Source organism: Colletes latitarsis, unplaced genomic scaffold (assembly GCF_051014445.1).
Source record: "Colletes latitarsis isolate SP2378_abdomen unplaced genomic scaffold, iyColLati1 scaffold0013, whole genome shotgun sequence".
Classification (NCBI taxonomy): Eukaryota; Metazoa; Arthropoda; class Insecta; order Hymenoptera; family Colletidae; genus Colletes; species Colletes latitarsis.
In genome coordinates, this window is record NW_027488368.1 from 12,019,193 (window position 1) to 12,044,050 (window position 24,858).

Genomic DNA, 24,858 nt, shown 5'->3' on the forward strand with positions numbered 1-24,858 from the left:
AAAAGGCCAGTATCTGGCCAACAAGTATGCGAAAAATGCGAAGGTACGAGACATATGAGGGCAAACCCCAGACCTGACCGAGACATAACCGGCGTTATCCTCTAAAATATTAATCGCATCCAGGTTTAATTGACTGTTTCGGTGTGGTACCGCATTACTACGTGATCCAAACCAGAAAAACGCCAGGAACTGGCCAACAAGTATGCGAAAATCGCGAAAGTATGAGCCAGATGATTGCAAATACCAGAACTAACTCAGACATAACCAGAGTTTTCCTCTAAAATACTAATCGGAACAAGCTTTTATTGACTGTTTCAGTGTGGTACCACATTACTACGTGATCCAAACCATGAAAAGGCCATGATCTGACCAACAAGTTGGCGAAAAATGCGAAAGTACGAGCCAGATGAGGGCAAATCCCAGTGCTAACCGAGACATAACCCGCGTTATCCTCCAAAATATTAATCGCAACCAGGTTTAATTGACTGCTTCGGTGTGGTACCGTCTTACTACGTGATCCAAACCAGAAAAAGGCCAGGATCTGACCAACAAGTATGCGAGAAATGCGAAAGTACGAGCCAGATGAGGGCAAATACCATACCTAACCCAGACATAACCGGCGTTATCGTCTACAATATTAATCGCTACCAGGTTGAATTGACAGTTTCGGTGTGGTACCGCATTACTACGTGGTCAAAACCAGAAAAACCCCAGCATCTGCCCAACAAGTATGCGAAAAATGCGAAAGTACGAGCCTGATGAGGGCAAATCCCAGACCTTACCGAGACATAACCGGCGTTATCCACTAAAATACTAATCGGAACCAGCTTCTATTGACTGTTTCATTGTGGTACTACATTACTGCGTGATCCAAACCATGAAAAGGCCATGATCTGACCAACAAGTTGGCGAAAAATGCGAAAGTACGAGCCAGATGAGGGCAAATCCCAGTGCTAACCGAGACATAACCCGCGTTATCCTCCAAAATATTAATCGCAACCAGGTTTAATTGACTGCTTCGGTGTGGTACCGTCTTACTACGTGATCCAAACCAGAAAAAGGCCAGGATCTGACCAACAAGTATGCGAGAAATGCGAAAGTACGAGCCAGATGAGGGCAAATACCATACCTAACCCAGACATAACCGGCGTTATCGTCTACAATATTAATCGCTACCAGGTTGAATTGACAGTTTCGGTGTGGTACCGCATTACTACGAGATGCTAGCCAGAAAAAGCCCTGGATCTGGTCAACAAGTATGCGAAAAATGCGAAAGTACGAGCCAGATGAGGGCAAATCTCAGACCTAACCGGGACATAACCAGCGATATCCTCTATAATATTAATCGCAACCAGGTTGAATTGACTGTATCGGTGTGGTACCGCATTACTACGTGATCCAAACCAGAAAAACGCCAGGACCTGGCCAACAAGTATGCGAGAATCGAGAAAGTATGAGCCAGATGATTGCAAATACAGGAACTAACTCAGACATAACCAGAGTTTTCCTCTAAAATACTAATCGGAACAAGCTTTTATTGACTGTTTCAGTGTGGTACCACATTACTACGTGATCCAAACCAGAAAAAGGCCAGGACCTGGCCAACAGGTATGCGAAAAATGCGAAAGTGCGAGCCAGATGTGGGCCAATACCAGACCTAACCGAGACATAACCGGCGTTCTCCACTAAAATATTAATCGGAACCAGCTTTTATTGACTGTTTCAGTGTGGTACCACATTACTACCTGAACCAATCCAGAAACAGCTCAGGGTCTGTCCAACAAGTATGCGAAAAATGCGAAAGAACGATACACATGAGGCCAAATCCGAGACCTAACCGAGACATAACCAGCGTTATCTTCTAAAATACTAATCGGAACCAGCTTTCATTGACTGTTTCAGTGTGGCGCCACATTATTACGTGATCCAAACCAGAAAAACCCCAGGACCTGGCCAACAAGTATGCGAAACAATGAAAGCACGAGCCAGATGGGGGGCAAATCCCAGACCTAACCGAGACATAACCGGTGTTATCCTCTAAAATATAAATCGCAACCAGGTTTAATTGACTGTTTCAGTGTGGTACCACATTACTACGTGGTCCAAGCCAGAAAAAGGCCAGGATCTGCCCAACAAGTATGAGAAAAATGCGAAAGTACGAGCCAGATGAGGGCAAATACCAGAACTAACCCAGACATAACCAGCGTTATCCTCTAAAATACTAATCGGAACCAGCTTTCATTGACTGTTTCAGTGTGGTGCCACATTATTACGTGATCCAAACCAGAAAAAGCCCAGGACCTGGCCAACAAGTATGCTAAAAAAACGAAACCACGAGCCAGATGATGGCAAATCCCGGACCTAACCGAGACATAACCGGCGTTATCCTCTAAAATATTAATCGGAACCAGGATTAATTGACTGTTTCGGTGTGGTACCGCGTTACTACGTGATCCAAACCAGAAACAGGCCAGGATCTGGCCAACAAGTATGCGAAAAATGAGAAAATACGAGCCAGATGAGGCAAATACCAGACCTAACACAGACATAACCGGCGTTATCCTCTAAAACATTAATCGGAACCAGGCTTAATTGACTGTTTCGGTGTGGAACCTCATTACTACGGGATCCAAACCAGAAAAAACCCAGGATCTGACCAACAAGTATGCGAAAAACGCGAAAGTATGGGCCAGATGATTGCAAATACCAGAACTAACCCAGACATAACCGGCGTTATCCTCTAAAATATTAATCGCAACCAGGTTTAATTGTCTGTTTCGGTGTGGAACCACATTACTACGGGATCCAAACCAGAAGAAACCCAGGATCAGGCCAACAAGTATGCGAAAAACGCGAAAGTATGAGCCAGATGAGGGCAAATACCAGAACTAACCGAGACATAACCGGCGTTCTCCACTAAAATATTAATCGCAACCAAGGTTTAATTGACTGTTTCGGTGTGGTACCGCATTACTACGTGATACAAAACAGAAAAAGGCCAGGATTTGGCCAACAAGTATGCGAAAAATGCGAAAGTACGAAACACATGAGGCCAAATCCCAGACCTAACCGAGACATAACCGGCGTTCTCCACTAAAATATTAATCGGAACCAGCTTTTATTGACTCTTTCAGTGTGGTACCACATTACTACCTGAACCAAACCAGAAACAGCTCAGGGTCTGGCCAACAAGTATGCGAAAAATGCGAAAGTACGATACACATGAGGCCAAATCCCAGACCTAACCGAGACATAACCAGCGTTATCCTCTAAAATACTAATCGGAACCAGCTTTCATCGACTGTTTCAGTGTGGTCCCACATTATTACTTGGTCCAAGCCAGAAAAAGGCCAGGATCTGGCCAACAAGCATGCGAAAAATGCGAAAGTACGTGCCAGATGAGGGCAAATACCTGACCTAACCCAGACATTACCGGCGTTATCCTCTAAAATATTAATCGCAACCAGGTTTAATTGACTGTTTCGGTGTGGAACCTCATTACTATGGGATCCAAGCCAGAAAAAACCCAGGAACTGGCCAACAAGTAGGCGAAAAACGCGAAAGTACGAGCCAGATTAGGGCAAATACCAAAACTAACCCAGACATAACCAGCGTTATCCTCTAATATAGTAATCGCAACCAGGTTTAATTGACTGTTTCGGTGTGGAACCTCATTACTACTTGGTCCAAGCCAGAAAAAGGCCAGGATCTGGCCAACAAGCATGCGAAAAATGCGAAAGTACGTACCAGATGAGGGCAAATACCTGACCTGACCCATACATTACCGGCGTTATCCTTTAAAATATTAATCGCAACCAGGATTAATTGACTGTTTCGGTGTGGTACCGTGTTACTACGGGATCCAAGCCAGAAAAAACCCAGGATCTGACCAACAAGTATGCGAAAAACGCGAAAGTATGGGCCAGATGATTGGAAATACCAGAACTAACCCAGACATAACCAGTGTTATCCTATAAAATATTATTCGGAACCAGCTTCTACTGACTGTTTCAGTGTCGTACCACATTACTACGTGATGCAAACCAGAAAAAGCCCAGGATCTGGCCAACAAGTATGCGAAAAATACGAAAGCACGAGCCAGATGAGGGCAAATCCCAGACCTAACCGAGACATAGCCGGCGTTATCCCCTGATATAGTAATCGCAACCAGGTTTAATTGACTGTTTCGGTGTGGTACCGCATTACTACGTGATACAAACCAGAAAAAGGCCAGGATCTGGCCAACAAGTATGCGAGAAATGCGAAAGTGCGAGCCAGATGTGGGCAAATACCAGAACTAGCTCAGACATAACCAGCGTTATCCTCTAATATAGTAATCGCAACCAGGTTTAATTGACTGTTTCGGTATGGTACCGCATTACTACGTGATCGAAACCAGAAGAAGGCCAGGATCTGGGCAACAAGCATGCGAAAAATGAGAAAATACGAGCCAGATGAGGCAAATACCAGACCTAACCCAGACATAACCGGCTTTATCCTCTAAAACATTAATCGGTACCAGGTTTAATTGACTGTTTCGGTGTGGAACCACATTACTACGGGATCCAAACCAGAAAAAACCCAGGATCTGACCAACAAGTATGCGAAAAACGCGAAAGTATGAGCCAGATGATTGCAAATACCAGAACTAACCCAGACATAACCAGCGATATCCTCTAAAATGCTAATGGGAACCAGCTTTTATTGTCTGTTTCAGTGTGGTACCACATTACTACGTGATCCAAATCAGAAAAAGGCCAGGATCTGGCCAACAAGTATGCGAGAAATCCGAAATTGCGAGGCAGATGTGGGCAAATACCAGAACTAGCCCAGACACAACCAGCGTTATCCTCTAATATAGTAATCGCAACCAGGTTTAATTGACTGTTTCGGTATGGTACCGCATTACTACGTGATCCAAACCAGGTAAAGCCCTGGATCTGGCCAACAAGTATGCGAAAAATGCTGAAGTACGAGCCAGATGAGGGAAAATCCCAGACCTAACCGAGACATAAACGGCGTTATCCTCTAAAATATTAATCGCAGCCAGGTTTAATTGACAGTTTCGGTGTGGAACCTCATTACTACGAGATCTAAGACAGAAAAAAACCCAGGATCTGGCCAACGAGTATGCGTAAAATGCGAAAGTACGTGCCAGATGAGGGCAAATACCTGACATAACGCAGACATTACCGGCGTTATCCTCTAAAACATTAATCGGAACGAGCTTTAATTGACTGGTTCGGTGTGGAACCTCATTACTACGTGATCCATACCAGAAAAAACCCAGGATCTGGCCAACAAGTATGCGAAAAACGCGAAAGTATGGGCCAGATGATTGCAAATCCCAGACCTAACAGAGACATAACCGGCGTTATCCTCTAAAATATTAATCGCAACCAGGTTTAATTGCCTGTTTCGGTGTGGAACCACATTACTACGGGATCCAAACCAGAAAAAACCCAGGATCAGGCCAAGAAGTATGCGAAAAACGCGAAAGTATGAGCCAGATGATTGCAAATACCAGAACTAACCCAGACATAACCAGCGTTATCCTCTGAGATACTATTCGGAACCAGCTTCTATTGACTGCTTCAGTGTGGCACCACATTACTACGTGATCCAAACCAGAAAAAGCCCAGGACCTGGCCAACAAGTATGCGAAAAAAGCGAAAGCACGAGCCAGATGAGGGCAAATCCCAGACCTAACCGAGACATAACCGGCGTTATCATCTTAAATATTAATCGCAACCAGGTTTAATTGACTGTTTCCGTGTGGTACCGCATTACTACGTGATACAAAACAGAAAAAGGCCAGGATCTGTCCAACAAGTATGCGAAAAATGCGAAAGTACGAAACACATGAGGCCAAATCCCAGACCTAACCGAGACATAACCAGCGTTATCCTCTGTAATACTATTCGGAACCTGCTTCTATTGACTGCTTCAGTGTGGTACCACATTACTACGTGATCCAAACCAGAAAAATCCCAGGATCTGGCCAACAAGTATGGGAAAAATGCGAAAGTCCGAGCCAGATGAGTGCAAATCCCAGACCTAACCGAGACATACCCGGCGTTATCCTCTAAAATATTAATCGCAACCAGGTTTAATTGACTGTTTCAGTGTGGTACCACATTACTACGTGATCCAAACCAGAAAAAGCCCAGGATCGAACAAACAGGTATGTGAAACAAACGAAAGCACGAGCCAGATGAGGGCAAATACCAGAACTAACCCACACATTACCAGCGTTATCGTCTACAATACTAATCGGAACCAGCTTCTACTGACTGTTTCAGTGTGGTACCACATTACTTCGTGATCCAAACCAGAAAAAGTCCATGATCTGGCCAAGAAAGTATGCGAAAAAAACGAAAGCGCGAGCCAGATGAGGGCAAATCCCAGACCTAACAGAGACATAACTGGCGTTATCCTCTCAAATATTAATCGCAACCAGGTTTAATTGACTGTTTCGGTGTGGTACCGCATTACTACATGATACAAAACAGAAAATGGCCAGGATCTGTCCAACAAGTATGCGAAAAATGCGAAAGTACGATACACATGAGGCCAAATCCCAGACCTAACCGAGACATAACCAACGTTATCCTCTAAAATACTAATCGGAACCAGCTTGCATTGACTGTTTCAGTGCGGTGCCACATTATTACGTGATCCAAACCAGAAAAAACCCAGGACCTGGCCAACAAGTATGCGAAAAATGAGAACATACGAGCCAGATGAGGGCAAATCCCAGACCTAACCGAGACATAACCGGCGTTATCCTCTAAAATATTAATCGCAACCAGGTTTAATTGTCTGTTTCGGTGTGGAACCACATTACTACGGGATCCAAACCAGAAAAAACCCAGGATCAGGCCAAGAAGTATGCGATAAACGCGAAAGTATGAGCCAGATGATTGCAAATACCAGAACTAACCCAGACATAACCAGCGTTATCCTCTGAGATACTATTCGGAACCAGCTTCTATTGACTGTTTCAGTGTGGTGCCACATTATTACGTGACCCAAACCAGAAAAAGCCCAGGACCTGGCCAACAAGTATGCGAAAAAAACGAAAGCACGAGCCAGATGATGGCAAATCCCAGACATAACCGAGACATAACCAGCGTTATCCTCTAAAATATTAATCGCTACCAGGTTTAATTGACTGTTTCAGTGTGGTACCACATTACTACGTGATCCAAATCAGAAAAAGCCCAGGATCGAGCCAACAAGTATGCGAAACAAACGAAAGCACGAGCCAGATGAGGGCAAATACCAGAACCAACCCAGACATAACCAGCGTTATCGTCTAAAATACTAATCGGAACCAGCTCCTACTGACTGTTTCAGTGTGGTACCACATTACTTCGTGATCCAAACTAGAAAAAGTCCATGATCTGGCCAAGAAGTATGCGAGAAAAACGAAAGCGCGAGCCAGATGAGGGCAAATCCCAGACCTAACAGAGACATAACTGGCGTTATCCTCTCAAATATTAATCGCAACCAGGTTTAATTGACTGTTTCGGTGTGGTAACGCATTACTACGTGATACAAAACAGAAAAAGGCCAGGATCTGGCCAACAAGTATGCGAAATATGCGAAGGTACGAAACACATGATGCCAAATCCCAGACCTAACTGAGACATAACCGGCGTTCTCCACTTAAATATTAATCGGAACCAGCTTTTATTGACTGTTTCAGTGTGGTACCACATTACTACCTGAACCAAACCAGAAACAGCTCAGGGTCTGGCCAACAAGTATGCGAAAAACGCGAAAGTATGGGCCAGATGATTGCAAATACCAGAACTAACCCAGACATAACCGGCGCTATCCTCTAAAATATTAATCGCAACCAGGTTTAATTGACTGTTTCGGTGTGGAACCTCATTGCAACGGGATCCAAGCCAGAAAAAACCCAGGAACTGGCCAACAAGTATGCGAAAAACGGGAAAGTACGAGCCAGATGAGGGCAAATCCCAGACCTAACCCAGACATAACCGGCGTTATCCTCTAAAATATTAATTGCAACCAGGTTTAATTGACTGTTTCGGTGTGGTACCGCATTAGTGTTTCAGTGTGGTACCACATTACTACGTGATCCAAACCAGAAAAATGCCAGGATCTGGCCAACATGGACGCGAAAAACGCTAAAGTATGAGCCAGATGATTGCAAATACCAGAACTAAACCAGACATAAGCAGAGTTTACCTCTAAAATACTAATCGGAACAAGCTTCTATTGACTGTTTCAGTGTGGTACCACATTACTACGTGATCCAAACCAGAAAAAGCCCAGGATCTGGCCAACAAGCATGCGAAAAATGCGAAAGTACGTGCCAGATGAGGGCAAATACCTGACCTAACCCAGACATTACCGGCGTTATCCTCTAAAATATTAATCGCAACCAGTTTTAATTGACTGTTTCGGTGTGGAACCTCATTACTATGGGATCCAAGCCAGAAAAAACCCAGGAACTGGCCAACAAGTATGCGAAAAACGCGAAAGTACGAGCCAGATTAGGGCAAATACCAAAACTAACCCAGACATAACCAGCGTTATCCTCTAATATAGTAATCGCAACCAGGTTTAATTGACTGTTTCGGTGTGGAACCTCATTACTACTTGGTCCAAGCCAGAAAAAGGCCAGGATCTGGCCAACAAGCATGCGAAAAATGCGAAAGTACGTACCAGATGAGGGCAAATACCTGACCTGACCCAGACATTACCGGCGTTATCCTCTAAAATATTAATCGCAACCAGGATTAATTGACTGTTTCGGTGTGGTACCGTGTTACTACGGGATCCAAGCCAGAAAAAACCCAGGATCTGACCAACAAGTATGCGAAAAACGCGAAAGTATGGGCCAGATGATTGGAAATACCAGAACTAACCCAGACGTAACCAGTGTTATCCTCTAAAATATTATTCGGAACCAGCTTCTACTGACTGTTTCAGTGTCGTACCACATTACTACGTGATGCAAACCAGAAAAAGCCCAGGATCTGGCCAACAAGTATGCGAAAAATACGAAAGCACGAGCCAGATGAGGGCAAATCCCAGACCTAACCGAGACATAGCCGGCGTTATCCCCTGATATAGTAATCGCAACCAGGTTTAATTGACTGTTTCGGTGTGGTACCGCATTACTACGTGATACAAACCAGAAAAAGACCAGGATCTGGCCAACAAGTATGCGAGAAATGCGAAAGTGCGAGCCAGATGTGGGCAAATACCAGAACTAGCTCAGACATAACCAGCGTTATCCTCTAATATAGTAATCGCAACCAGGTTTAATTGACTGTTTCGGTATGGTACCGCATTACTACGTGATCCAAACCAGAAAAAGCCCAGGATCTGGCCAACAAGTATAAGAAAAATGCAAAAGCACGAGCCAGATGAGGGCAAATACCAGACCTAACCGAGACATAACCGGCGTTATCCTCGAAAATATTAATCGCATCCAGGTTTAATTGACTGTTTCGGTGTGGTACCGCATTACTACGTGATCCAAACCAGAAAAAGGCCAGTATCTGGCCAACAAGTATGCGAAAAATGCGAAGGTACGAGACATATGAAGGCAAACCCCAGACCTGACCGAGACATAACCGGCGTTATCCTCTAAAATATTAATCGCATCCAGGTTTAATTGACTGTTTCGGTGTGGTACCGCATTACTACGTGATCCAAACCAGAAAAACGCCAGGACGTGGCCAACAAGTATGCGAAAATCGCGAAAGTATGAGCCAGATGATTGCAAATACCAGAACTAACCCAGAAATAACCCGCGTTATCCTTTAAAATACTAATCGGAACAAGCTTTTATTGACTGTTTCAGAGTGGTACCATATTACTACGTGGTCCAAGCCAGAAAAAGCCCAGGATCTGGCCAACAAGTATGCGAAAAATGAGAAAGTACGAGCCAGATGAGGGCAATTCCCAGACCTGACAGAGACATATCCGGCGTTATCCTCTGAAATATTATTCGCAACCAGGCTTAATTGTCTGTTTCGGTGTGGTACCGCATTACTACGTGATCCATACCAGAAAAAGGTCAGGAGCTGGCCAACAAGTATGCGAAAAATGCGAAGGTACGAGACAGATGAGGGCAAACCCCAGACCTAACCCAGACATAACCGGCGTTATCCTCGTAAATATTACTCGCAACCAGGTTTAATTGACTATTTCGGTGTGGTATCGCACTGCTGCGTGATCCAAACCAGAAAAAGGTCAGGAGCTGGCCAACAAGTATGCGAAAAATGCGAAGGTACGAGACAGATGAGGGCAAACCCCAGACCTAAACCAGACATAACCGGCGTTATTCTCTAAAATATTAATCCCAACCAGGTTTATTGACTGTTTCGGTGTGGTACCGCATTACTACGTGTTCCAAACCAGAAAAAGGCCAGTATCTGGCCAACAAGTATGCGAAAAATGCGAAGGTACGAGACATATGAGGGCAAACCCCAGACCTGACCGAGACATAACCGGCGTTATCCTCTAAAATATTAATCGCATCCAGGTTTAATTGACTGTTTCGGTGTGGTACCGCATTACTACGTGATCCAAACCAGAAAAACGGCAGGACCTGGCCAACAAGTATGCGAAAATCGCGAAAGTATGAGCCAGATGATTGCAAATACCAGAACTAACTCAGACATAACCAGCGTTATCCTCTAATATAGTAATCGCAACCAGGTTTAATTGACTGTTTCGGTATGGTACCGCATTACTACGTGATCCAAACCAGAAAAAGCCCAGGATCTGGCCAACAAGTATATGAAAAATGCAAAAGTACGAGCCAGATGAGGGCAAATACCAGACCTAACCGAGACATAACCGGCGTTATCCTCGAAAATATTAATCGCAACCAGGTTTAATTGACTGTTTCGGTGTGGTACCGCATTACTACGTGATGCACGATAGAAAAAGCCCAGGATCTGGCCAACAATTATGCGAAAAATGCGAAAGTACGAGCCCGATGGGGGCAAATCCCAGACCTAACCGAGACATAACCGGCGTTATCCACTTAAATATTAATCGCAACCAGGTTTAATTAACTGTTTCAGTGTGGTACCGCATTTCTACGTGTTCCAAACCAGAAAATGGCCAGGATCTGGCCAACAAGTATGCGAAAAATGAGAAAGTACGAGCCAGATGATGGCAAGTACCAGACCTAATCCAGTCATAACCAGCGTTATCCTCGAAAATATTAATCGCAACCAGCTTTAACTGACTGCTTCGGTGTGGTACCGGATTACTACGTGATCCAAACCACAAAAAGCCGAGGATCTTGCCAACAATTATGCGAAAAATGCGAAAGTACGAGCCAGATGAGGGCCAATCCCAGACCTAACCGAGACATAACCGGCGTTATCCTCTTAAATATTAATCGCAACCAGGTTTAATTGACTGTTTCGGTGTGGTACTGGATTACTACGTGTTCAAAACCACAAAAAGGTCAGTATCTGGCTAAGAAGTATGCGAAGAATGCGAAAGTACGAGCCAGATGAGGGCAAATACCAGACCTAACCCAGACATAACCGGCGTTATCGTCGAAAATATTATCCGCAACCAGGTTTAATTGACTGCTTCGGTGTGGTAACGCATTACTACGTGATCCAAACCAGAAAAAGCCCAGGATATTGCCAACAAGTATGCGTAAAATGCGAAAGTTCGAGCCAGATGAGGGCAAATCCCAGACCTAACCGAGACATAACCGGCGTTATCCTCTAAAATAATAATCGCAACCAGGTTTAATTGTCTGTTTCGGGGTGGTACCGCATTACTACGTGATGCACGACAGAAAAAGCCCAGGATCTGGCCAACAATTATGCGAAAAACGCGAAAGTATGAACCAGATGATTGCAAATACCATAACTAACCCAGAAATAACCAGCGTTATCCTTTAAAATACTAATCGGAACAAGCTTTTATTGACTGTTTCAGAGTGGTACCATATTACTACGTGGTCCAAGCCAGAAAAAGCCCAGGATCTGGCCAACAAGTATGCGAAAAATGAGAAAGTACGAGCCAGATGAGGGCAATTCCCAGACCTGACAGAGACATAACCGGCGTTATCCTCTGAAATATTAGTCGCAACCAGGTTCAATTGACTGTTTCGTTGTGGTACCGCATTACTACGTGATCCAAACCAGAAAAAGGCCAGGAACTGGCCAACAACTATGAGAAAAATGCGAAAGTATGAGCCAGATGATTGCAAATACCAGAACTAACCCAGACATAACCAGCGTTATCCTCTAAAACACTAATCGGAACCAGCTTTTATTGACTGTTTCAGTGTGGTACCACATTACTACGTGATCCAAACCAGAAAAAGCCCAGGATCTGGCCAACATGTATGCGAAAAATGCGAAAGTACGAGCCACATGAGGGCAAATACCAGACCTAACACAGAGATAACCGGCGCTATCCTCTAAGATATTAATCGGAACCAGGTTTAATAGACTGCTTCGTTGAGGACCCACATTACTACGGGATCCAAACAAGAAAAAACGCAGGTTCAGGCCAACAAGTATGCGAAAAAAGCGAAAGAATGAGCCAGATGATTGCAAATACCATGACTAACCCAGTCATAACCAGCGTTATCCTCTAAAATACTAACCGGAACAAGCTTTTATTGTCTGTTTCACTGTGGTACCACATTACTACGTGATCCAAACCAGAAAAAGCCCAGGATCTGGCCAACAAGTATGCGAAAAATGCGAAAGTACGAGCCAGATGAAGGCAATTCCCAGACCTAACCGAGACATAACCGGCGTTATCCTCTGAAATATTATTCGCAACCAGGCTTAATTGTCTGTTTCGGTGTGGTACCGCATTACTACGTGATCCATACCAGAAAAAGGTCAGGAGCTGGCCAACAAGTATGCGAAAAATGCGAAGGTACGAGACAGATGAGGGCAAACCCCAGACCTAACCCAGACATAACCGGCGTTATCCTCGTAAATATTACTCGCAACCAGGTTTAATTGACTATTTCGGTGTGGTACCGCATTACTACGTGTTCCAAACCAGAAAAAGGCCAGCATCTGGCCAACAAGTATGCGAAAAATGCGAAGGTACGAGACATATGAGGGCAAACCCCAGACCTGACCGAGACATAACCGGCGTTATCCTCTAAAATATTAATCGCATCCAGGTTTAATTGACTGTTTCGGTGTGGTACCGCATTACTACGTGATCCAAACCAGAAAAACGCCAGGACCTGGCCAACAAGTATGCGAAAATCGCGAAAGTATGAGCCAGATGATTGCAAATACCAGAACTAACTCAGACATAACCAGAGTTTTCCTCTAAAATACTAATCGGAACAAGCTTTAATTGACTGTCTCAGTGTGGTACCACATTACTACGTGATCCAAACCAGAAAAAGCCCAGGATCTGGCCAACAAGTATAAGAAAAATGCGAAAGTACGAGCCTGATGAGGGCAAATCCCAGACCTAACCGAGACATAACCCGCGTTATCGTCTAAAATATTAATCGCTACCAGGTTGAATTGACAGTTTCGGTGTGGTGCCGCATTACTACGAGATGCTAGCCAGAAGAAGCCCTGGCTCTGGTCAACAAGTATGCGAAAAATGCGAAAGTACGAGCCAGATGAGGGCAAATCTCAGACCTAACCGGGACATAACCAGCGTTATCCTCTATAATATTAATCGCAACCAGGTTGAATTGACTGTATCGGTGTGGTACCGCATTACTACGTGGTCAAAACCAGAAAAACCCCAGCATCTGCCCAACAAGTATGCGAAAAATGCGAAAGTACGAGCCTGATGAGGGCAAATCCCAGACCTTACCGAGACATAACCGGCGTTATCCACTAAAATACTAATCGGAACCAGCTTCTATTGACTGTTTCATTGTGGTACTACATTACTGCGTGATCCAAACCATGAAAAGGCCATGATCTGGCCAACAAGTTGGCGTAAAATGCGAAAGTACGAGCCAGATGAGGGCAAATCCCAGTGCTAACCGAGACATAACCCGCGTTATCCTCCAAAATATTAATCGCAACCAGGTTTAATTGACTGCTTCGGTGTGGTACCGTCTTACTACGTGATCCAAACCAGAAAAAGGCCAGGATCTGACCAACAAGTATGCGAGAAATGCGAAAGTACGAGCCAGATGAGGGCAAATACCATACCTAACCCAGACATAACCGGCGTTATCGTCTACAATATTAATCGCTACCAGGTTGAATTGACAGTTTCGGTGTGGTACCGCATTACTACGAGATGCTAGCCAGAAAAAGCCCTGGATCTGGTCAACAAGTATGCGAAAAATGCGAAAGTACGAGCCAGATGAGGGCAAATCTCAGACCTAACCGGGACATAACCAGCGATATCCTCTATAATATTAATCACAACCAGGTTGAATTGACTGTATCGGTGTGGTACCGCATTACTACGTGATCCAAACCAGAAAAACGCCAGGACCTGGCCAACAAGTATGCGAGAATCGAGAAAGTATGAGCCAGATGATTGCAAATACCAGAACTAACTCAGACATAACCAGAGTTTTCCTCTAAAATACTAATCGGAACAAGCTTTTATTGACTGTTTCAGTGTGGTACCACATTACTACGTGATCCAAACCAGAAAAAGGCCAGTATCTGGCCAACAAGTATGCGAAAAATGCGAAAGTGCGAGCCAGATGAGGGCAAATACCATACCTAACCCAGACATAACCGGCGTTATCGTCTAAAATACTAATCGGAACCAGCTCCTACTGACTGTTTCAGTGTGGAACCACATTACTACGTGATCCAAACCAGAAAAATCCCAGGATCTGGCCAACAAGTATGGGAAAAATGCGAAAGTACGAGCCAGATGAGGGCAAATACCATACCTAACCCAGATATAACCGGCGTTATCGTCTACAATATTAATCGCAACCAGGATTAATTGACTGTTTCGTTGTGGAACCACATTACTACGAGATCCAAACCAGGAAAAGCCCAGGATCTGGCCAACAAGTATGCGAAAAACGCGAAAGTGCGAGCCAGATGTGGGCCAATACCAGAACTAGCCCAGACATTACCGGCGTTATCCTCTAAAACATTAATCGGAACCAGCTTTAATTGACTGGTTCTGTGTGGAACCTCATTACTACGTGATCCATACCAGAAAAAACCCAGGATCTGGCCAACAAGTATGCGAAACAAACGAAAGCACGAGCCAGATGAGGGCAAATACCAGAACTAACCCAGACATAACCAGCGTTATCGTCTAAAATACTAATCGGAACCAGCTCCTACTGACTGTTTCAGTGTGGTACCACATTACTACGTGATCCAAACCAGAAAAATCCCAGGATCTGGCCAACAAGTATGGGAAAAATGCGAAAGTACGAGCCAGATGAGTGCAAATCCCAGACGGGCCGAGACATAACCGGCGCTATCCTCTAAAATATTAATCGCAACCAGGTTTAATTGACTGTTTCGGTGTGGAACCACATTACTACGGGATCCAAACCAGAAGAAACCCAGGATCAGGCCAACAAGTATGCGAAAAACGCGAAAGTATGAGCCAGATGATTGCAAATACCAGAACTAACCCAGACATAACCAGCGTTATCCTCCGAAATACTATTCGGAACCAGCTTCTATTGACTGCTCCAGTGTGGTACCGCATTGCTACGTGATCCAAACCAGAAAAATCCCAGGATCTGGCCAACAAGTATGGGAAAAATGCGAAAGTCCGAGCCAGATGAGTGCAAATCCCAGACCTAACCGAGACATAACCCGCGTTATCGTCTAAAATATTAATCGCTACCAGGTTGAATTGACAGTTTCGGTGTGGTACCGCATTACTACGAGATGCTAGCCAGAAGAAGCCCTGGCTCTGGTCAACAAGTATCCGAAAAATGCGAAAGTACGAGCCAGATGAGGGCAAATCTCAGACCTAACCGGGACATAACCAGCGTTATCCTCTATAATATTAATCGCAACCAGGTTGAATTGACTGTATCGGTGTGGTACCGCATTACTACGTGGTCAAAACCAGAAAAACCCCAGCATCTGCCCAACAAGTATGCGAAAAATGCGAAAGTACGAGCCTGATGAGGGCAAATCCCAGACCTTACCGAGACATAACCGGCGTTATCCACTAAAATACTAATCGGAACCAGCTTCTATTGACTGTTTCATTGTGGTACTACATTACTGCGTGATCCAAACCATGAAAAGGCCATGATCTGGCCAACAAGTTGGCGAAAAATGCGAAAGTACGAGCCAGATGAGGGCAAATCCCAGTGCTAACCGAGACATAACCCGCGTTATCCTCCAAAATATTAATCGCAACCAGGTTTAATTGACTGCTTCGGTGTGGTACCGTCTTACTACGTGATCCAAACCAGAAAAAGGCCAGGATCTGACAAACAAGTATGCGAGAAATGCGAAAGTACGAGCCAGATGAGGGCAAATACCATACCTAACCCAGACATAACCGGCGTTATCGTCTACAATATTAATCGCTACCAGGTTGAATTGACAGTTTCGGTGTGGTACCGCATTACTACGAGATGCTAGCCAGAAAAAGCCCTGGATCTGGTCAACAAGTATGCGAAAAATGCGAAAGTACGAGCCAGATGAGGGCAAATCTCAGACCTAACCGGGACATAACCAGCGATATCCTCTATAATATTAATCGCAACCAGGTTGAATTGACTGTATCGGTGTGGTACCGCATTACTACGTGATCCAAACCAGAAAAACGCCAGGACCTGGCCAACAAGTATGCGAGAATCGAGAAAGTATGAGCCAGATAATTGCAAATACCAGAACTAACTCAGACATAACCAGAGTTTTCCTCTAAAATACTAATCGGAACAAGCTTTTATTGACTGTTTCAGTGTGGTACCACATTACTACGTGATCCAAACCAGAAAAAGGCCAGGATCTGGCCAACAAGTATGCGAAAAATGCGAAAGTGCGAGCCAGATGTGGGCCAATACCAGAACTAGCCCAGACATTACCGGCGTTATCCTCTAAAACATTAATCGGAACCAGCTTTAATTGACTGGTTCTGTGTGGAACCTCATTACTACGTGATCCATACCAGAAAGAACCCAGGATCTGGCCAACAAGTATGCGAAACAAACGAAAGCACGAGCCAGATGAGGGCAAATACCAGAACTAACCCAGACATAACCAGCGTTATCGTCTAAAATACTAATCGGAACCAGCTCCTACTGACTGTTTCAGTGTGGAACCACATTACTACGTGATCCAAACCAGAAAAATCCCAGGATCTGGCCAACAAGTATGGGAAAAATGCGAAAGTACGAGCCAGATGAGTGCAAATCCCAGACAGGCCGAGACATAACCGGCGTTATCCTCTAAAATATTAATCGCAACCAGGTTTAATTGACTGTTTCGGTGTGGAACCACATTACTACGGGATCCAAACCAGAAGAAACCCAGGATCAGGCCAACAAGTATGCGAAAAACGCGAAAGTATGAGCCAGATGATTGCAAATACCAGAACTAACCCAGACATAACCAGCGTTATCCTCCGAAATACTATTCGGAACCAGCTTCTATTGACTGCTCCAGTGTGGTACCGCATTGCTACGTGATCCAAACCAGAAAAATCCCAGGATCTGGCCAACAAGTATGGGAAAAATGCGAAAGTCCGAGCCAGATGAGTGCAAATCCCAGACCTAACCGAGACATAACCGGCGTTCTCCACTAAAATATTAATCGGAACCAGCTTTTATTGACTGTTTCAGTGTGGTACCACATTACTACCTGAACCAATCCAGAAACAGCTCAGGGTCTGTCCAACAAGTATGCGAAAAATGCGAAAGAACGATACACATGAGGCCAAATCCGAGACCTAACCGAGACATAACCAGCGTTATCCTCTAAAATACTAATCGGAACCAGCTTTCATTGACTGTTTCAGTGTGGCGCCACATTATTACGTGATCCAAACCAGAAAAACCCCACGACCTGGCCAACAAGTATGCGAAACAATGAAAGCACGAGCCAGATGGGGGGCAAATCCCAGACCTAACCGAGACATAACCGGTGTTATCCTCTAAAATATAAATCGCAACCAGGTTTAATTGACTGTTTCAGTGTGGTACCACATTACTACGTGGTCCAAGCCAGAAAAAGGCCAGGATCTGCCCAACAAGTATGCGAAAAACGCGAAAGTATGGGCCAGATGATTGCAAATACCAGAACTAACCCAGACATAACCGGCGTTATCCTCTAAAATATTAATCGCAACCAGGTTTAATTGTCTGTTTCGGTGTGGAACCACATTACTACGGGATCCAAACCAGAAGAAACCCAGGATCAGGCCAACAAGTATGCGAAAAACGCGAAAGTATGAGCCAGATGAGGGCAAATACCAGAACTAACCGAGACGTAACCGGCGTTCTCCACTAAAATATTAATCGCAACCAGGTTTAATTGACTGTTTCGGTGTGGTACCGCATTACTACGTGATACAAACCAGAAAAAGGCCAGGATCTGGCCAACAAGTATGCGAGAAATGCGAAAGTGCGAGCCAGATGTGGGCAAATACCAGAACTAGCTCGGACATAACCAGCGTTATCCTCTAATATAGTAATCGCAACCAGGTTTAATTGACTGTTTCGGTATGGTACCGCATTACTACGTGATCGAAACCAGAAGAAGGCCAGGATCTGGGCAACAAGCATGCGAAAAATGAGAAAATACGAGCCAGATGAGGCAAATACCAGACCTAACCCAGACATAATCGGCTTTATCCTCTAAAACATTAATCGGTACCAGGTTTAATTGACTGTTTCGGTGTGGTACCACATTACTACGGGATCCAAACCAGAAAAAACCCAGGATCTGACCAACAAGTATGCGAAAAACGCGAAAGTATGAGCCAGATGATTGCAAATACCAGAACTAACCCAGACATAACCAGCGATGTCCTCTAAAATGCTAATGGGAACCAGCTTTTATAGTCTGTTTCAGTGTGGTACCACATTACTACGTGATCCAAATCAGAAAAAGCCCAGGATCTGGCCAACAAGTATGCGAGAAATCCGAAATTGCGAGGCAGATGTGGGCAAATACCAGAACTAGCCCAGACATAACCAGCGTTATCCTCTAATATAGTAATCGCAACCAGGTTTAATTGACTGTTTCGGTATGGTACCGCATTACTACGTGATCCAAACCAGGAAAAGCCTTGGATCTGGCCAACAAGTATGCGAAAAATGCTGAAGTACGAGCCAGATGAGGGAAAATCCCAGACCTAACCGAGACATAAACGGCGTTATCCTCTAAAATATTAATCGCAGCCAGGTTTAATTGACTGTTTCGGTGTGGAACCTCATTACTACGAGATCTAAGACAGAAAAAAACCCAGGATCTGGCCAACGAGTATGCGAAAAACGCGAAAGTATGAGCCAGATGATTGCAAATACCAGAACTAACCCAGACATAACCAGCGATATCCTCTAAAATATTAATCTTAACCAGGTTTAATTGACTGTTTCAGTGTGGTCCCACATTATTACTTGGTCCAAGCCAGAAAAAGGCCAGGATCTGGCCAACAAGCATGCGTAAAATGCGAAAGTACGTGCCAGATGAGGGCAAATACCTGACATAACGCAGACATTACCGGCGTTATCCTCTAAAACATTAATCGGAACGAGCTTTAATTGACTGGTTCGGTGTGGAACCTCATTACTACGTGATCCATACCAGAAAAAACCCAGGATCTGGCCAACAAGTATGCGAAAAACGCGAAAGTATGGGCCAGATGATTGCAAATCCCAGACCTAACCGAGACATAACCGGCGTTATCCTCTAAAATATTAATCGCAACCAGGTTTAATTGCCTGTTTCGGTGTGGAACCACAATACTACGGGATCCAAACCAGAAAAAACCCAGGATCAGGCCAAGAAGTATGCGAAAAACGCGAAAGTATGAGCCAGATGATTGCAAATACCAGAACTAACCCAGACATAACCAGCGTTATCCTCTGAGATACTATTCGGAACCAGCTTCTATTGACTGCTTCAGTGTGGCACCACATTACTACGTGATCCAAACCAGAAAAATCCCAGGATCTGGCCAACAAGTATGGGAAAAATGCGAAAGTACGTGCCATATGAGGGCAAATACCAGAACTATCCCAGACATAACCAGCGTTATCCTCTAAAATACTAATCGGAACCAGCTTTCATTGACTGTTTCAGTGTGGTACCACATTATTACGTGATCCAAACCAGAAAAAGCCCAGGACCTGGCCAACAAGTATGCGAAAAAAACGAAAGCACGAGCCAGATGAGGGCAAATCCCAGACCTAACCGAGACATAACCGGCGTTATCATCTTAAATATTAATCGGAACCAGGATTAATTGACTGTTTCGGTGTGGTACCGCGTTACTACGTGATCCAAACCAGAAACAGGCCAGGATCTGGCCAACAAGTATGCGAGAAATGCGAAAGTACGAGCCAGATGAGGGCAAATACCATACCTAACCCAGACATAACCGGCGTTATCGTCTACAATATTAATCGCTACCAGGTTGAATTGACAGTTTCGGTGTGGTACCGCATTACTACGAGATGCTAGCCAGAAAAAGCCCTGGATCTGGTCAACAAGTATGCGAAAAATGCGAAAGTACGAGCCAGATGAGGGCAAATCTCAGACCTAACCGGGACATAACCAGCGATATCCTCTATAATATTAATCGCAACCAGGTTGAATTGACTGTATCGGTGTGGTACCGCATTACTACGTGATCCAAACCAGAAAAACGCCAGGACCTGGCCAACAAGTATGCGAGAATCGAGAAAGTATGAGCCAGATGATTGCAAATACCAGAACTAACTCAGACATAACCAGAGTTTTCCTCTAAAATACTAATCGGAACAAGCTTTTATTGACTGTTTCAGTGTGGTACCACATTACTACGTGATCCAAACCAGAAAAAGGCCAGGATCTGACCAACAAGTATGCGAAAAATGCGAAAGTGCGAGCCAGATGTGGGCCAATACCAGAACTAGCCCAGACATTACCGGCGTTATCCTCTAAAACATTAATCGGAACCAGCTTTAATTGACTGGTTCTGTGTGGAACCTTATTACTACGTGATCCATACCAGAAAGAACCCAGGATCTGGCCAACAAGTATGCGAAACAAACGAAAGCACGAGCCAGATGAGGGCAAATACCAGAACTAACCCAGACATAACCAGCGTTATCGTCTAAAATACTAATCGGAACCAGCTCCTACTGACTGTTTCAGTGTGGTACCACATTACTACGTGATCCAAACCAGAAGAAACCCAGGATCAGGCCAACAAGTATGCGAAAAACGCGAAAGTATGAGCCAGATGATTGCAAATACCAGAACTAACCCAGACATAACCAGCGTTATCCTCCGAAATACTATTCGGAACCAGCTTCTATTGACTGCTCCAGTGTGGTACCGCATTGCTACGTGATCCAAACCAGAAAAATCCCAGGATCTGGCCAACAAGTATGGGAAAAATGCGAAAGTCCGAGCCAGATGAGTGCAAATCCCAGACCTAACCGAGACATAACCGGCGTTCTCCACTAAAATATTAATCGGAACCAGCTTTTATTGACTGTTTCAGTGTGGTACCACATTACTACCTGAACCAATCCAGAAACAGCTCAGGGTCTGTCCAACAAGTATGCGAAAAATGCGAAAGAACGATACACATGAGGCCAAATCCGAGACCTAACCGAGACATAACCAGCGTTATCCTCTAAAATACTAATCGGAACCAGCTTTCATTGACTGTTTCAGTGTGGCGCCACATTATTACGTGATCCAAACCAGAAAAACCCCACGACCTGGCCAACAAGTATGCGAAACAATGAAAGCACGAGCCAGATGGGGGGCAAATCCCAGACCTAACCGAGACATAACCGGTGTTATCCTCTAAAATATAAATCGCAACCAGGTTTAATTGACTGTTTCAGTGTGGTACCACATTACTACGTGGTCCAAGCCAGAAAAAGGCCAGGATCTGCCCAACAAGTGTGAGAAAAATGCGAAAGTACGAGCCAGATGAGGGCAAATACCAGAACTAACCCAGACATAACCAGCGTTATCCTCTAAAATACTAATCGGAACCAGCTTTCATTGACTGTTTCAGTGTGGTGCCACATTATTACGTGATCCAAACCAGAAAAAGCCCAGGACCTGGCCAACAAGTATGCGAAAAAAACGAAACCACGAGCCAGATGATTGCAAATCCCGGACCTAACCGAGACATAACCGGCGTTATCCTCTAAAATATTAATCGGAACCAGGATTAATTGACTGTTTCGGTGTGGTACCGCGTTACTACGTGATCCAAACCAGAAACAGGCCAGGATCTGGCCAACAAGTATGCGAAAAATGAGAAAATTCGAGCCAGATGAGGCAAATACCAGACCTAACCCAGACATAACCGGCGTTATCCTCTAAAACATTAATCGGAACCAGGCTTAATTGACTGTTTCGGTGTGGAACCTCATTACTACGGCATCCAAACCAGAAAAAACCCAGGATCTGACCAACAAGTATGCGAAAAACGCGAAAGTATGGGCCAGATGATTGCAAATACCAGAACTAACCCAGACATAACCGGCGTTATCCTCTAAAATATTAATCGCAACCAGGTTTAATTGTCTGTTTCGGTGTGGAACCACATTACTACGGGATCCAAACCAGAAGAAACCCAGGATCAGGCCAACAAGTATGCGAAAAACGCGAAAGTATGAGCCAGATGAGGGCAAATACCAGAACTAACCGAGACGTAACCGGCGTTCTCCACTAAAATATTAATCGCAACCAGGTTTAATTGACTGTTTCGGTGTGGTACCGCATTACTACGTGATACAAAACAGAAAAAGGCCAGGATTTGGCCAACAAGTATGCGAAAAATGCGAAAGTACGAAACACATGAGGCCAAATCCCAGACCTAACCGAGACATAACCGGCGTTCTCCACTAAAATATTAATCGGAATCAGCTTTTATTGACTGTTTCAGTGTGGTACCACATTACTACCTGAACCAAACCAGAAACAGCTCAGGGTCTGGCCAACAAGTATGCGAAAAATGCGAAAGTACGATACACATGAGGCCAAATCCCAGACCTAACCGAGACATAACCAGCGTTATCCTCTAAAATATTATTCGGAACCAGCTTCTACTGACTGTTTCAGTGTCGTACCACATTACTACGTGATGCAAACCAGAAAAAGCCCAGGATCTGGCCAACAAGTATGCGAAAAATACGAAAGCACGAGCCAGATGAGGGCAAATCCCAGACCTAACCGAGACATAGCCGGCGTTATCCCCTGATATAGTAATCGCAACCAGGTTTAATTGACTGTTTCGGTGTGGTACCGCATTACTACGTGATACAAACCAGAAAAAGGCCAGGATCTGGCCAACAAGTATGCGAGAAATGCGAAAGTGCGAGCCAGATGTGGGCAAATACCAGAACTAGCTCAGACATAACCAGCGTTATCCTCTAATATAGTAATCGCAACCAGGTTTAATTGACTGTTTCGGTATGGTACCGCATTACTACGTGATCCAAACAAGGAAAAGCCCTGGATCTGGCCAACAAGTATGCGAAAAATGCTGAAGTACGAGCCAGATGAGGGAAAATCCCAGACCTAACCGAGACATAAACGGCGTTATCCTCTAAAATATTAATCGCAGCCAGGTTTAATTGACTGTTTCGGTGTGGAACCTCATTACTACGAGATCTAAGACAGAAAAAAACCCAGGATCTGGCCAACGAGTATGCGAAAAACGCGAAAGTATGAGCCAGATGATTGCAAATACCAGAACTAACCCAGACATAACCAGCGATATCCTCTAAAATATTAATCTTAACCAGGTTTAATTGACTGTTTCAGTGTGGTCCCACATTATTACTTGGTCCAAGCCAGAAAAAGGCCAGGATCTGGCCAACAAGCATGCGTAAAATGCGAAAGTACGTGCCAGATGAGGGCAAATACCTGACATAACGCAGACATTACCGGCGTTATCCTCTAAAACATTAATCGGAACCAGGCTTAATTGACTGTTTCGGTGTGGTACCGCGTTACTACGTGAGCCAAACCAGAAAGAGGCCAGGATCTGGCCAACAAGTATGCGAAAAAAACGAAAGCACGAGCCAGATGATGGCAAATCCCAGACCTAACCGAGACATAACCGGCGTTATCCTCTAAAATATTAATCGCAGCCAGGTTTAATTGACTGTTTCGGTGTGGAACCTCATTACTACGGGATCCAAACCAGAAAAAACCCAGGATCAGGCCAAGAAGTATGCGAAAAACGCGAAAGTATGAGCCAGATGATTGCAAATACCAGAACTAACCCAGACATAACCAGCGTTATCCTCTGAGATACTATTCGGAACCAGCTTCTATTGACTGCTTCAGTGTGGTGGCACATTATTACGTGACCCAAACCAGAAAAAGCCCAGGACCTGGCCAACAAGTATGCGAAAAAAACGAAAGCACGAGCCAGATGATGGCAAATCCCAGACCTAACCGAGACATAACCGGCGTTATCCTCTAAAAGATTAATCGGAACCAGGATTAATTGACTGTTTCGGTGTGGTACCGCGTTACTACGTGAGCCAAACCAGAAACAGGCCAGGATCTGGCCAACAAGTATGCGAAAAATGGGAAAATACGAGCCAGATGAGGCAAATACCAGACCTAACCCAGACATAACCGGCGTTATCCTCTAAAACATTAATCGGAACCAGGCTTAATTGACTGTTTCGGTGTGGAACCTCATTACTACGGGATCCAAAACAGAAAAAACCCAGGATCTGACCAA